At 41.0% G+C, this 14353-nt stretch overlaps 1 pseudogene; it reads right to left on the reverse strand.

Annotated features, from left to right (window-relative positions):
- Window positions 1-5077: 5077 nt before the first annotated feature.
- On the reverse strand, window positions 5078-9665 carry LOC102881698 (annotated as a pseudogene).
- Window positions 9666-14353: the final 4688 nt, after the last annotated feature.

Raw genomic sequence — 14353 nt, forward strand, 5'->3', positions numbered from 1 at the left:
TGTCAAGAGGACACTCAAATAGCCCTATGGAGAGAAACTAATTTGTCAGTATCAGTGTGCCAGCCATGTGAATGAGCCTCCTTGGAAGCAGATTCTCAAGCCCCAATCAAGCCTTCAGGTGATTCCAGCTCCCAGCCTTTGAGTCTTTCAAACATCATAGAGTAGAGATAAGTCATGCATGTAGCGCTCTGTCTGAACTCCTGGCCCACAAGAATCATGATATAATAAATAACTGTTGATTTATGGCACTAAGTTTTGGGGTGTTTTGTTTTGCAGCAATAGATAACTAATATAGTGGCTCAAGCCTGATGCCCTTCTGAACCAACACCTTGACCCTGGGAAACTCTTGAACGTTAGACTTACCTGAGCAGGTTTGCAGGCAGCTTCCCTATAGCCTCCTCTTATCCTATGTCCCTTTCCTTTTCCTGTCCAGGGAGGCAGAGAGCAGGATCAATATATCTGCTGCCTAATCAGAGGTTCCACTGGGAAATGAGATGTTCATCAGTCTTGCGTGTAACCCGGCTGCCCAAGCTTTAAGAGTTAGTTTCATAAAACTGGACCCCCTCTCCTTGGTGATAGTGTAGGAGGGGAAAAAAACCAATACTCCCTAGAGGACCTATGACCATGTGGATTCTCTCTTTTACCTCTTCCCACACTTGTGCTCATTTAGGAGTAGGGAGGAGAGGTTGAGTGATTGTGGTAGAGCCAGTCCTGCCACTTCTTTGTACAGTTATTGCCTCAATCTTAGCAGATGTCTTAATTATCCTTAAATGTGAGGTCCTCTATGCTCTTTGTCTTCAATTTTGATCTCTATTGTCAATATCATAAAAACAGGAAAAGGCCCTGTCAACATCTGGATCTAAGGCATTCATGACTTATCATGACCTGGTCTTTCTGCTTGGGGTTTCTTACTGCTCTTGCTTCCTTTCCTCTAACTGTTCTCTGGGAACACTGAACTGTAAGCAACTTCTGTAATGAGTTATGACATGCTCTCTCTTTTCTCCAAACCTTTGCACATAGTTGTCCCTCTGCTGACAGTAACCTTCCTCTTCCTTTGCCCAGTGATTCTTATTCTTCATGAGTCACCTCAGCATTGCTTCCTCTGGAAAGTCCTCCTTGACTAGTCTTATCTCCCTGGCTGCATTAGGTGCCTCTCCTCAGCCATCCTAGCCTCCTTTGCTTCCTTTAACCTTTATCAGGCTGAAGGTTGAACGCTTCTTGCTAAAGTTTATTCTTTCTGTTCTATAGCATAAAGCCGTTGCAGGAAGGCAGCTGCCTAACTCGGTCCCTACTTTCTACCTCCTCTTGCATCTAGGTATGCAATATGACTAGCTCTTGACAAAGTAACATGAGCAGGAGTGATACATGTCTCTTCCACACCAAGGCATTTGAGAAGTGGATGTGCCACCTCCACAAAGTTCTTCCTCTGCCACCAACTGTATTTAGACAATGACAAGACACTTGGGAATGGTGCTGCCACAAGATGGAAAAAGTCTGGTACTCCAAGTCAATGTATGGAGGAAAACTACCTGCTTCTATTTTGCTTGAGATCTGGTTCATTTGGAGGCCTATTTGTTATAGCAGCTAGTGTTTCCTTGCCTGATACAATATTGTAATGGTGTGTTTACTCATATATTCTTGCTAGACTGGTCTTAGAGGAGAATTGGGAGTTCTTTATGTGAAAGGAAAGGAGTAGGAGTAGGAGGGACAGGAGAGCAATGAATTTATCAGTCATTCAAGAAATATTCACTGAGTACCTGTTATGTCTCAGGCACTGTTCCAGGCATTAGAATTACAGCAGCAAAACAGATAGACAATGTCCCTGCTCTCATGAAGCTGAAATTCTAGGGGGAGAAATAATGAACAAGTAAATGACTATTTATAGAGGATCATTTCTGAGAGAGGCGATATGGAGAAAATTTTATAATGTAACAAGGTTATAGGATAAAGAATGGTGATCTAGGAGGGCCTCCCTGTAGTGTCATTTAAGACACAAATGATAAGAAGGATCCAGCCATGTAAAGATCTTTGGAATGGGGCAGGGGGAGGGAGAATGTCTGAGAGAAAGGAACTAGAAAAGCAGTGGCAGGAATAAATTTGATGTATTTGAGAACAGGAAGAAGACCAGTGTGGCAGGAATGGATTGATCAGGAGAGAGAGTGAGACTAGGTGGGGGCAGGATCATCACCCACCCCAATTCTCTGCTTAGTTTTTCTCCATCAGACTTATCACCTTCTAAAATACTATATTTTTTCCCTCATTTACAAAGTTTACTTTCTGTGTCTGCCACTAGAATGTAAGATCCATGAAGGCAGGCTAGATGATCTAGGGCCTTGAGAGCCATGGTAGGGCCATTCTAGATAAAGGGGATCAGAGGTGTACACAGGAAGGGGCATGTATTGCTTAGGTAAAGGCAAGAACCCACCCCCCCGCCACCCCACCCCCCACAGCATTGTCAGGATGGAATCAGAGGAGGGCTTCAGTCCACACCATAGAAAGAATGACTGGATGGAAGCAGGGCTCTCTGGTCCCCATGGTGCTTGTTAATCTGAAATGCAAGGTCTGAAACAGTCAGGTGCAGTGGTCTGATGAAGTGGAGCCAGGGGAGACATCGCCATGTGAGAGAATATGGAAAGAATCCATAGCTGCTGTGGCGATGGAAGCCCTATGTCCCAGCCCTACTAACTCAATGTGGTAAGGGTGCCCTGAGACTCAACCTCCTGTCTTCTGGGGTGATTACAGTGACTTATTGGCTGTGGTGCTACTACCTTGACCTTCATAAGGTCATTTGAACTCTGCATCCACCCTAGGCTGTCAGTGAGGTGAGAATTGTCATCCTCATTCCCCAGAAAAGGAAACTGAGGCTAAGTTTTCATCAGGACTCTAACTTGAACTGTCTTGTCTTAGCTTAGCTCCCTAGAAAACAGAGCTTGAGCTCAGGCTTATTGTGCCGCCACTTTATTGTGGAATTCAATACCAGGGCAGAAAGGGGAAAGGAAAAAGAGAAGTAAGGAAAGGACAGAGGAGAGAAGGGTAAACAAATACAAGGTAGTGTGTTATCACCCTGGACGGAGTCTCAGAAAATAGCTGGTTGTTGGGTCTCACACAGGGCTGCCAGATGAACACAGGAAGCCTAGTTCAATTTTAATTCCAGATGACCACAAATAATGTTTTAGTATGAGTATTTTTACTTGCTAATTTTGACTTTAGTCCCATGAGTTATCTCCACTGGGGAAAGGTAAAAGCAGAGACTTTATCTCTTAGCTTCTCCTCAAATCCTGAGTCCCATTGGCCAGAGTTTACCTACCATACTTCCCATATTTCTGGGTTGTATTCCCTGACTCTTCTGGGCAGTCAATAGAGGAGCCAAAGCCTCTGTGAATCCAGTCAGCTAGGACTTGGGCCGTGAAGCTACTGCAGCTCCCGCTGAGACCAGCCCCTGGGTGTGGCAGCGACTTTTCATTAAGCAAGTGGTGAAGTCTGGAGGACAGGGTGGAGATGGTGTGGGGGGAATGGAGGAGGGAGGAGCAGGGGAGTTCAAGCACCGCTGGCTCCAAGTGTCCCAAATTTTATCACTAAGACATGTTTCTCACTATCATTGTTTTCCTGTTTTGACTTTAGCTTCACTTTCTGCCCTTGAGGTGACAAGAAGTCCTTCAGCAATTCTAGACATGTCTCATTCTTTCTCCATAAAGAAAAATTCTTCTTTCTCCCAACAGATCTATCTCCTTCCATCCCTAAAACCTAGACTTAAGAGTTATTGGCCCTGATTTCCCTAGAGCTGGTCAAGTGCTCATTCCTGAAAAGGTCAGTGTGAGCAGAGGTCTATATCGCAGCCTTGTGTGCAGGAAGGCTCTGAAAAGCAGCCATGGCTAGAGTTGTGGGAAGAGGAAGAGGACCTAGAGTGATGTGTGTTTTTTTTTGTTGGTGGTGGTTCTCCCGCAGCCACATGCACATACACACAACTGGGACCTCCTGGAGCACAGGGATTGTGGCCTGTTCATCTTTGTGTTTCTAGGGTTGTACTGGAAGCTGAGGACTGATTACTTTTGAATGAATGAATGAATGAATGAACGAACGAATGAAACTTTGTTTCCTTTACCATATCCAGCAGAAAAGTGCCTAAAGCCACTGCCTGAGATTTATCTTTCCCAGCAATTGTCGTTAACTTCAGTCAAACTCCTACATGTGATGGAGCACTTCTCAAATCATTTTCGCATCTGATTCTTTCAATAACTCAAAGGAAATTGAGACCCAGAAAGCTCAAGTGAGATGCTCAAAGGCAGAGGGGCTCAGGTTGGGTGTTGGGGGTCAGGGGAAGTCCCAAGAAAGGAAGGCGAGAGCTGATATTGAGGGACAGCCAGCTGGTGATTCCTGAATTAATAAAAACTATCAAGGAAGGAACCCTTGAGAAAAATTGGCCATGTTTAAATAACAAACCCCATAGAACTTTATAAATCATGCAAAGCTGTGCCAGAATAATTCAACATTTCCTCTGCTTTGAATTGTTCAGTCATTTGTTGAGGTTTGTCAATGCCCAATGGGGTGCTGAGGACTTCGAGGCAGATCAGAGCAGGTGCTGGTTCTCGAGGAGCCTCCCAGTCTAGATAAGGAGTAGATGAATAAACAGACATCAAGCAAGCAGTGTCAAGGGGCTGTGGCAAGGGCCTACCAAGGCTTTGGAGTTCACCATGGGAACAGAAGAAGAGAGGCTGGTGGCCAAGAAAAGTGCTGCAATGCAAGTGGCCTGTGAAGGGAAACACATCTCATACACAGATATGTACGCATTGTCTCTCTGCTTAAAACATTCTGGGGCTTCTTATCGCATGTGGTATATATTTTAAAGGCCTTACCATGGCCTATGAGACCCCATATGATCTGGTTCTGCCCATTTCTCTACTTTCTGATTTGCTGATGTATATTCTTAGTCTACCTTCACTCTGTTTTTCAAAGGAAGGAACATATGGTATATACTTTTATGTATTTTGCTTTATCACTTAATATCTCTTGGAGATATTCCATATCAATATATGGAGAATTCTCTCATTTTTTATGTTAATAAATATTCGAGTTAATTTTATTTTTGAAAATATTTCCAAAAAGGGGTAAAAAGTGTGAGGTAGGGCCAGCTAAATCCTCTATTATTGTTGATGGTTACTTGAAGTACTTCTTCCATTCTTTTCATTGTAGAATATTTAGGGAGGTAGAGAACACAAAAACATGTCTGTGCTCTTATGGGATCTTTTTCATTTAAAATTTCAGAGAGGACTTTTGAGCTATGCTTCCCTTGCTCAGGGCTGCTTCCACGTCTGGAAGTGTACTTTCCCTTCTAATAAAACTTTTCTACTGTAAAAAAAAAAAATTCATAGCAAAATGTTATTTTCATGTTCTCTGAAACTTTAACTTGAATTCTGTCAGTTCCTATAAAAAATGCAAGGAATTTCTTCTTTTCCACCAAAGTCAGTTTGTGTAAAGCTTTCCAAAACATCACTGTGGTGGAAATTGTCATATCCTTGTCTGTAATGAGCATTCTTTTCAAATGTTTCCCAGTCATAATCTATATTTCTAGTAATCACATCCTTTAGGTCTTCAAGATGGAAAAATTCAATAACCTGCTGGTAAAATCCTCTTTGTAAGTCTTCATAAGCTGCCTTTAGAGAGATGTTCAAGATGTAATTAACTGTCATATTTAGAAACAATCTGTCTTGTTAGTCTGGTCAACAATTATGCAACTTCTATTAGAAATTAAGTTTACATCATTTTTGTCCCAATACATATTAAAATCGATATAAAATACTTCTCTAAAATCATCACTTTCATCATCTAGAAGTGTTTGCAAATCTTTCCCAAAACAGGAGTGAGCTTTTTCAAGTCTTCCAATGATAGTGTTTGGTCCGAAAGTTTCTTAAACAGAGCCATTGGGAAAAGGATGTTGGCAACATTGCAACTGAACAGGGAAAATCCACATAGAACCCCAAAGAAATATCTCTTCTCAAATTTAGGACATCACATGTTGGAAGCCTCTTCAGGATCCATACACATCCCATATTCTGGCCTGGTCATCTTTTTAAACAGACAATGGAAAAACTCTGCCTTGACTCCTCCAAAGTCATGTCTAATTTCTCCACTAAATGAAAGAGCTCCTTCCTTAGATCTTCATTCTCAAATTGATTTACCTGACTCAAAGCATTCTCAGTCAAGTGATTCCTTCTGACTGTTAAAGGTAGGCATCAAAGCTAAACTGGACCTTCCATGTTCCACAATTCTGGCTACTACATATAAGTTCTAAATTTTTCTCCTGTACTTTTGAAAGTGAGTATGCATATAATAGTTTAATTTTTGACAGACTATTAAAGGTAAACGGAAAATGACTGAACATGACAGGACACTAGATGTCTACTGAAGTGTCTGAGTTCATTTTCCAAGAGGACCTTCTATATGAGGCTCCATAAAAAGCAAACCAGTGAGTTAGTTCATTTACTTTGGAAATATTTTCAGGCAGTTGACTGTTAGTCTGATTTACTCTGTGCAGCTTTTTCAGTATTTCTAGGAGAGCTTTAATGTGACAGTTATTCTCAGCACTTTCAGTACAATAATGCAGTTGAGCAGTGATGGCTCTTTTAAATGTCTAGGCATTTGGCGAAAGCGGATTCTTGCAGAGATGCCCAATATTCCTCCAAAACCCTTGAAGATTTATCATTTTACAAACAGCCTCTGTAAACAGACCACCAGGCTCTCCCAGTTATTAAAATCAAGTATCATGGGACATTCTGGATGAAGAAAGAAAACTTCTAAAGCTTCTAGATGTGGAGAATGAAGTGAAAGATTTTTGAGCAGACTATCCCTGAGACATGTGGTTATCGTGTTAGTAATCTAGTCCTTTCAGGCTAACTTCTTAAAGGTGTTTCTTGCTTTATTTAAATCCAAATGAATAGACATTGTTTCTGTAGCTATTCTTTCTCTTACAAAACTTCCAGTCAGACAAGCAGGAGATGAAAATATCTCTCTGATTTCCCTTTTTGTATGTTGCCACTGCCTAGCACTCCCCACATCAACAATCCACCTCTTTACAGTCCTTTCATTCAATGTAGGAATTTTCCTCAGAATAACATAGGGATTCTCTTTTTCCATTCAGAGCAAAATGTTTTTATTCTCTCCAACAATCATTATTAACTCCTTTTTTTTTCTGAGGTAGAGCTTTCAAATTTCAGTTCTTCACTTGATGGCAATTTCATGGGAAGTGGTATCAGCTGATTATGTGTTTCCTAGTTGTCCTTCTTTTCCAGAACCAGAAGAAAAGACCCTCCCCAAATCAGAAACATAGATAAGTGTGTGCCTCCTTCCACATGCTATCTGGGTCACTCTATTCCCAATGAGCTCTGTCACCAAACAGGTGCTTAACTCATTCTGTGTTGAATTGTGACCAAGCTGCCCTTATTTTCCAGCATTAAAAGTAAACACCAGCCCATTGTCTGTGAGCAGGGCAGTGTAAGGGCCACCACAAGCAAGAAATTCAACTTTCTGTTTGTACACTGCTTCAATAAGGGAAGGAAAACCTTTATTGTCAGTGTGATCCAGGCCTAGTTGTCCCAAATTATTTCTTCCCCATGAGTAAATGTTTTCAAATATGGATACAGCCATGCTGTGGGCTTTTCCTTGCAGATATCTGAGCCAAGCGGACTACTGAGAGGTGCTCTACAACCTGTGGTGTCAGGATTGAGGCAAATATTTTTCCAACTCCGAGCCGGCTGTGTAAGTTCTTTCTCCATGCAAAAGGCTCACCACCTTTTGAGAATGCAAGAGAATGATAATCTCCACATATGATCTGAATTACCTTTTTTCTTGTAAAATTCAATGAAACCTTTCATGTTCTATTCTATAGTTGTACTCAAATGGTTTTCCATCTGAGGATAGAATCAATATGTTCTCTGCTCTTTGGTCCATGGAATGTATCTTCATATTTTTCCCCCTAATTTAATGTACTTTGGCTTCCTGGGGTCATCGCTCTCTGCCAGCAGCCAGTACATCTCCACAATGACCATGCAGTGCTTCAGCACTGCGAGGCACTCATGCGTGCAGCACATCTGGTACATCACTTCAGTTCTCTGGGGCAGTGGGCTGTGGAGACCTGTGAAGCTGAGGAAGAGTCAGAGTTGCATGCTCCCAGGCTCTTCAACAGGACAGATGGTGGGCAGCCAGGACCTCTCTCATTTTTTTTTATTATAGATGCATATTATTCCATTGACTTGATGTTCCATACTTTATCTAACCAGTTCCACTTTGATGGAAACTTGAGTTAAACTTTCGTGTGTGTGTGTGTGTGTGTGTGTGTGTGTGTGTGTGTGTGTGTGATGTGTTATTTACCACTAAAAGTAGTAAAGACCTTAATACCAAAGGCCTTGTTTTTCTTATATCCTCAGTCCCTAGCAATGCCTAGCACATTTATTCTCAGTAGATAGTGTATTGAAAAAATGCAGCACTTCTACACTTTTCTCATTGGTTATCTTATTCACATCCATACCCATTGCTACTCTCAAATTTGCTACTCAGGCTACTCTGAGGGATCCAGATGCCTGAATACTTCATCTCTCCCTCAGCCCAATATCCCTCACTGCCTCCTCCACCTCTTCACTTGGATGTCCCATGGAGATCCTCTGAGTCAGCTTCTCCAGAACTGAACTCCTCACTCCTAACCACCTTCAACCTACACTTCCTTCTAGGCTCTCTCTCTTCCTCTGACCTTTCAAGCCTATCCTAATAGCACCAGGTCTTGTCCATGTCCCATTGATGTAACAAGCTTTCTTAAGTGAGTTGTATGCATGGATCAATAAGTCACAATCCCTGCCATTCCCTCCACACCTAGCCTCACATACAACCCAAGCTTAGGCTTCCTTCCCTCTCACCTCCAGCAGGACACCAAGTTACTAGAGGACTCTTAGAACAGCTGTGATTGTGTCATCCCTTTAATAACTCTGTGAGATCTATCCCCACCCCACCCACCAAACCTGTTCTACTAAAGGTCTTTTATGTAACTGTTCCCTTCCTCCTGATTTTGTATAGGCCCTATTCTGGTTATCTATTGCTGTGTAACAAAGCAGCCCAAAACGTAGTGGCTTAAGACAAAATTTATTAGCGTCTCTTGATTCTGTAGTTTGGCTGGGCTCAAGGGTTAATTCTCACTTGGGGCCGTCGGTATAATTGCAGTCAGCTTTTAGTTAGATCTGCAGTTATTTGAAGTTTAACATGTCTGGACATCCCTAATAGCTCAGATACATGGCTAGCAATTGATGCTGGCTGCTTACTCAGTGTTCAGCTGGGGTTGATAAGAATACCTATACATGGTTTGGACTTCTCACAGCATGGAGGCTAGTTTCTGAAGAGGGGCTTCTGTATGAACATTTCAAGAGTTCTGGGCAAAAGCTGTAAGGCTTCTTATGATCTAGCAGTGGCAATTACAGGTTATCACTTCTGCTACATTCTAATGGTCAAACAAGTCAGTATGGCCAACCCAAATTCAAAAGGAAGGGAAGTAGATTCCACATTTCAAAGGAGGAGCAAAGAATTTACTTTAATTTACCATAGTCTACTTTCTGGACATAAATTATTTATATTTCTCTCATGAGCAAAATATACTCACCTCCTCCCAAGAACCCCAAAAGTTGCATCCCAGTACATCATTGGTTCATAATAGATCTTGTCATGTAAATCAAGTCCAGGTGCAGATGAGGCTCCTCAGCTACAATTCTTCAAGAATGACTTCTTGATTACTGTTTCTCTTGATCTGAAGACCTATGAACTACAGATATGTTATCTGCTCTCCACAGACACAATAAACAAAGTTGACAAACATAACCAGAGTAGACACTTCTGTTCAAAAGGGGGAAAAATAGGAGTGACAAAGCTACTATTGGGTCATAACAATTCTGAAATCCAGTTAGGCACATGTTGCTAGTTCACTGATTAGGGTTCAGTCCTGGTTCTTGGGAAAGATTCTCTGCAGCTGTTGACTCCACCTCTTGGCTCCTGGGATTCTTCTGAGTCCCTTTTTTATTTCATAAGAAGTGGCCTACATTTGCATCTGAACCTTCTCAGCTGGCTTCTTAGAAGATTGAGGGTTTGCACGGTTTTTTTTCCTCTCTCTTTTTGTTTTTGTGCTCTTCCTTCTCTTGTGTTCTCTAGTTGCTACATTATCTTCAAACCTAGCACATTGAATGGCTGCAGAATGAGGAGGAATTATCATTTCCAATTTCCATTCCCCTAAATACTCTGTAAATGGTACTCATTGAGCACTTACTGTGTCCCAGCACTTTTCTAGGAATCAAGGATAGAGCAATGAATGAAAAAGAAAAAAATCCCCACTCTTATGGAACTGCCATTTTGTGGGAGAGATGGAGAATAAGCAAACAAGCAATATAAAGAAACAAAAAAAGCAGGAAGGGAGATAGCTAGTGGGTGTTTTGTAGAAAGGGGAACTTCAGTTTTAAATAGGGAAGGCCATTCTGAGAAGATGTCATTTAAGTCAAGACCTGAGGAAAGAGAGTGGCCATAAAGATAACTGATGGAAGAGCTTTCCAGATAGAAATACAACTGCAAAGGCTTGAGTTAGATGTGTGCGTTCTCTTTTCTTAAATTAATATAGTTTGAACAGACTGGTCAGAGGGGACATTAGGAGATGAGGTCAGAGAGGTATTTGGGGGTCAGATGGGGTAGGACTTTTTGCTTATAAAGCCTTTAGTTTTTACTGTGACTATGGAAAGAGTTTGAGTAGGAGAATGATATGGTTCGACATTTTTATAAAATTACTCTGGCTGGTGTATTGAGACTTGGTAGGAGATGAGGTGGGAGCAGGAAACCAAGGTTGTTGTTGCAATAATCCAGGTGAGAAATGATGAAAGTTTAAACCAAGTAGTGGCAGATAGAAAGAAGTCACATTCTGGATGTCTTTTGAAGGCTATGGAGGAGGGATATAAGAGATAGTGGAATTCGATTAGTTTCCTAGGACTGCTGAAACAAATCATCACAAGCTTTGTGGCTTAAAACAACAGAAATATATTCTTTCAAATACATCTCAAATATAAGAGTCTAAAATCAAAGTGCCACCCTCTCTTTTTTATTGCCTCTTTCAGCCTCTTTCATTCTTTGGCTTGTGGCTACTTAATAAAATCTCTGACTCCATCTTCACATGGACTTATTTGTGTTTGTACTCTGTATGTCTCTTTTAAGAACATTTGTAATTGGTTTAGGGCCCACCTGGATAATCTAGGATGATCTCTTCTTGATATCCATAATTGCATCTGCAAATACTCTTTTTCCAAATCAGGTTACATCAGGTTCCAGAATGTGGACATATCTTTTGGGGGTGGGGGTCACTATTCAACAGTAGTCAAGAAGGATTACTAAGTTTTTGGACTGAGCAACTGAAGGAATGAAGTATGCATGAACTAAGCTAGGAAAAGACTAAGAAGAGCATATTGTTGAAGTTCTGAGTTGATCTTAATGTGTTCAGATAGGGTAGGGTGACTCACTCTCCTAAGTGCTCTTGTAAAAAAAAATGCACAGGTATCTTTTTAAAAAGAAATTTAGGGACAGTTTATTTAGATATTGATTTTTCAAACTAGGAAACGTAGTCCTTTATATTAACTGAGAATATGTTCCCAAATGGAGGGAATAAGGCAGGTTTCATAAATGCAAAGTTGCAAAGAGCTGTTGATAAAAGAGATGGTTTGTTAGGGGAAATAAGACCGTAAACTTACATCATTTGTTTTCTGATTGGAGGGGCAACTAGCCTTTCAATGGCTGGCTGACTCAGTGATCAGGCAAGTGGGGTCGTGAGGTGAGAATAACGAGTAATATATGATTAAGAATTTAAGTCCTAGTTTTGGCCCAGTCCTGTAGAATAAAAAGCCTTTCTTTAATCACAAAATCATAGTGTGGACAAAAAAGGGATTTTATGGAAAGTAATGACACAAGGTGATCTGATCATAAATTCCTGACTGGGCAGGTCATGGTGGGTAGTCATGTCCGTAGTCTATAACTTCTTCAGAGAAAGATTTTAAGCCAGCTCTGTCCATTTTTTTAGTGAATCTAGGTTAACAAACCTTTGAAATGCCAGAAGTAATACTCCTCAAAGGAGGTATTAACTCTCAAGAGAGCACATAATCTTATTAAATATCCTGCAATCCAATTCCTGCCTTGTTTTCTCCACTATTCCTTATGTCCCCTCAATTTTGAATTCATAAAAAAAGCTGCAAAGCTGTTATTTTCCAGAGCATTTGAGATCCTGCTCCCCAACATGGCGTATGTCATCGGTTTGACTCAAATCTTCTAAAAATTCTCTACGGAAGGATCTTTGGAAAGATGGCAGGGTGAGAAACATCCCCAGATCTCTCCCCTTGGAACAACAATAAGCTGAACATCTAAAACTCAACGAAGAAACACCCAGATGGCACACTAGCACGACTGAGCATGGGATCTGCGCATGGGAGCTACCACAGGTCAGAACCCCAGGTGAAGGGCGGTGGACTGGGAAAAATAAAGGAGCTGCCTCTCACAGTCATCTAAGCTACCTGTAGGAGGAGGGGAATGAGAGAAAGAGTGGCGAGTTCCCTGAACAGCCCTGCCTGGGAAAGCTGTGAGCTCCCCGCAGCCGGCCGGCAGCAGGGCCTAGTCATCAGGGCAAAAGGCAGAGAAGGAAAACGGCAGAAAAACAGCAGTTGACTTTTGTCAGCCACGGTTGCAAAACCAAGGCTGAGCCACAGCTCCCAACCCCCAACCCAGATGGCCCCTCCCCTCATACCCTCCAAGACTGAACACCATGGAGCCCCAGGAGAATCTGAGCAAATACTACTGAAACTGTTGCTAACACTGACAGGGACTGAAACTGAGGGTAGCGAGCATGATTAATTATCTATCAGAAAATAAAAAGACGTTTTTAAGGCTTTATATAAAGTAGGGATACAAGAGGCTTGACACCAACTACTGGAAACCAAAAGAAAACCGCCTTCTTTGCAACAGGCTAAAGAGAGACCTTTATATAATAAATCGTCTTTCTGGGGGAAAAAAAAAGCAGAATACATTTCCATTAATGCCCAAGTAAAGAAATAGTCCATTAAACACCCATTGAACAACCAAGGTGACAAGGCATCTCAGAAAGAAAGAGAAAAATCTCCAGAAAATAAGCTTAAAGACATAAAAATATGCGATTTAAATGACAGAGAATTCAGGATGGTACTACTGAAGAAAACTCAGTGAATTCTGAAAAGAGTCATATCAACAATCAGGAATTGAAAAAACACCTAGATGAACAGAGCAAGGAGGTTGAAACCCTCAAAAAGAACTAAATAGAGCTTCGGGAGATGAAGAACACACTGCAAGAGTTGAAAAATGAAATGACAAGATTGGAAAATAGAGTCAACCAAATGGAGGAAAGGATCACTGATATCGAAGACAGAAATCTAGAAATAAATCAGAAGGAAGAAGAGAGAAACCGAAGAATGAAAAATAATGACAGAGAAATTCAAGAACTAGCTGATACAATCAGAAGAGGAAACATAAGAATAATGGGCATTATTGAAGGCGAGGAAAAGGAACAGGGACAAGAAAGCATTTTCAGACAAAAAGTTGATGAGAATTTCCCAAATCTAAAGAATGAGCTGGAACTTGGAATTCAAGAAGTTAACAAAACACCCAATTATCTCAACCAAAAAAGGAGTTCTACAAAACACACTGTATTAAAATCATCAAAAATCAACAACAAAAATGGAATTCTCAGGGAAGCCAGGAGAAATAAAGACCTTTCCAGACATACAAAAATTGCGAGAAATCTCCACTACAAACCCTGCAAATACTGAAAGGGTTCAGCTCACCTAAAACAAAATAACAGAAAAAAAAAATTACATAATTAGGAGTAAAGTGACTATTAGGCAAATAAAAGCAGAGGAGTGCAACCCTTACTAAGAACAGGACATTATAAGCTTAAACAGTAAGAAGAGATTTGCTATAGCAAGATAATAATGAACGTTCAGCATGCATAGGGATAAATTGAGACAACAATGACTGAAAGAGGAGGATTCAAGGATCCAAATTCACAAAGGAGAATGGAGATAAGCCACGCGCAGAAGAAAATGGATGGCTATATAACTATATACAACTAAATATATAGATATATAGATATATATATCCTTTTAATATTCATAATGGTAACTGCACACCAAAGATTCAGAACCAGAGTATACAACATTAAACAAGGACCAGAGGGAAACCCCACAAAAGCCAACTAAAATAAAGAAAACAGAAACACAAGGAGAAGGAAGCAATGGAAACACCGAGCTACCAGAAAGCAAAAGATAAAATG

This window comes from Pteropus alecto, unplaced genomic scaffold, assembly GCF_000325575.1.
Source record: "Pteropus alecto unplaced genomic scaffold, ASM32557v1 scaffold191, whole genome shotgun sequence".
NCBI classification, from domain to species: Eukaryota; Metazoa; Chordata; class Mammalia; order Chiroptera; family Pteropodidae; genus Pteropus; species Pteropus alecto.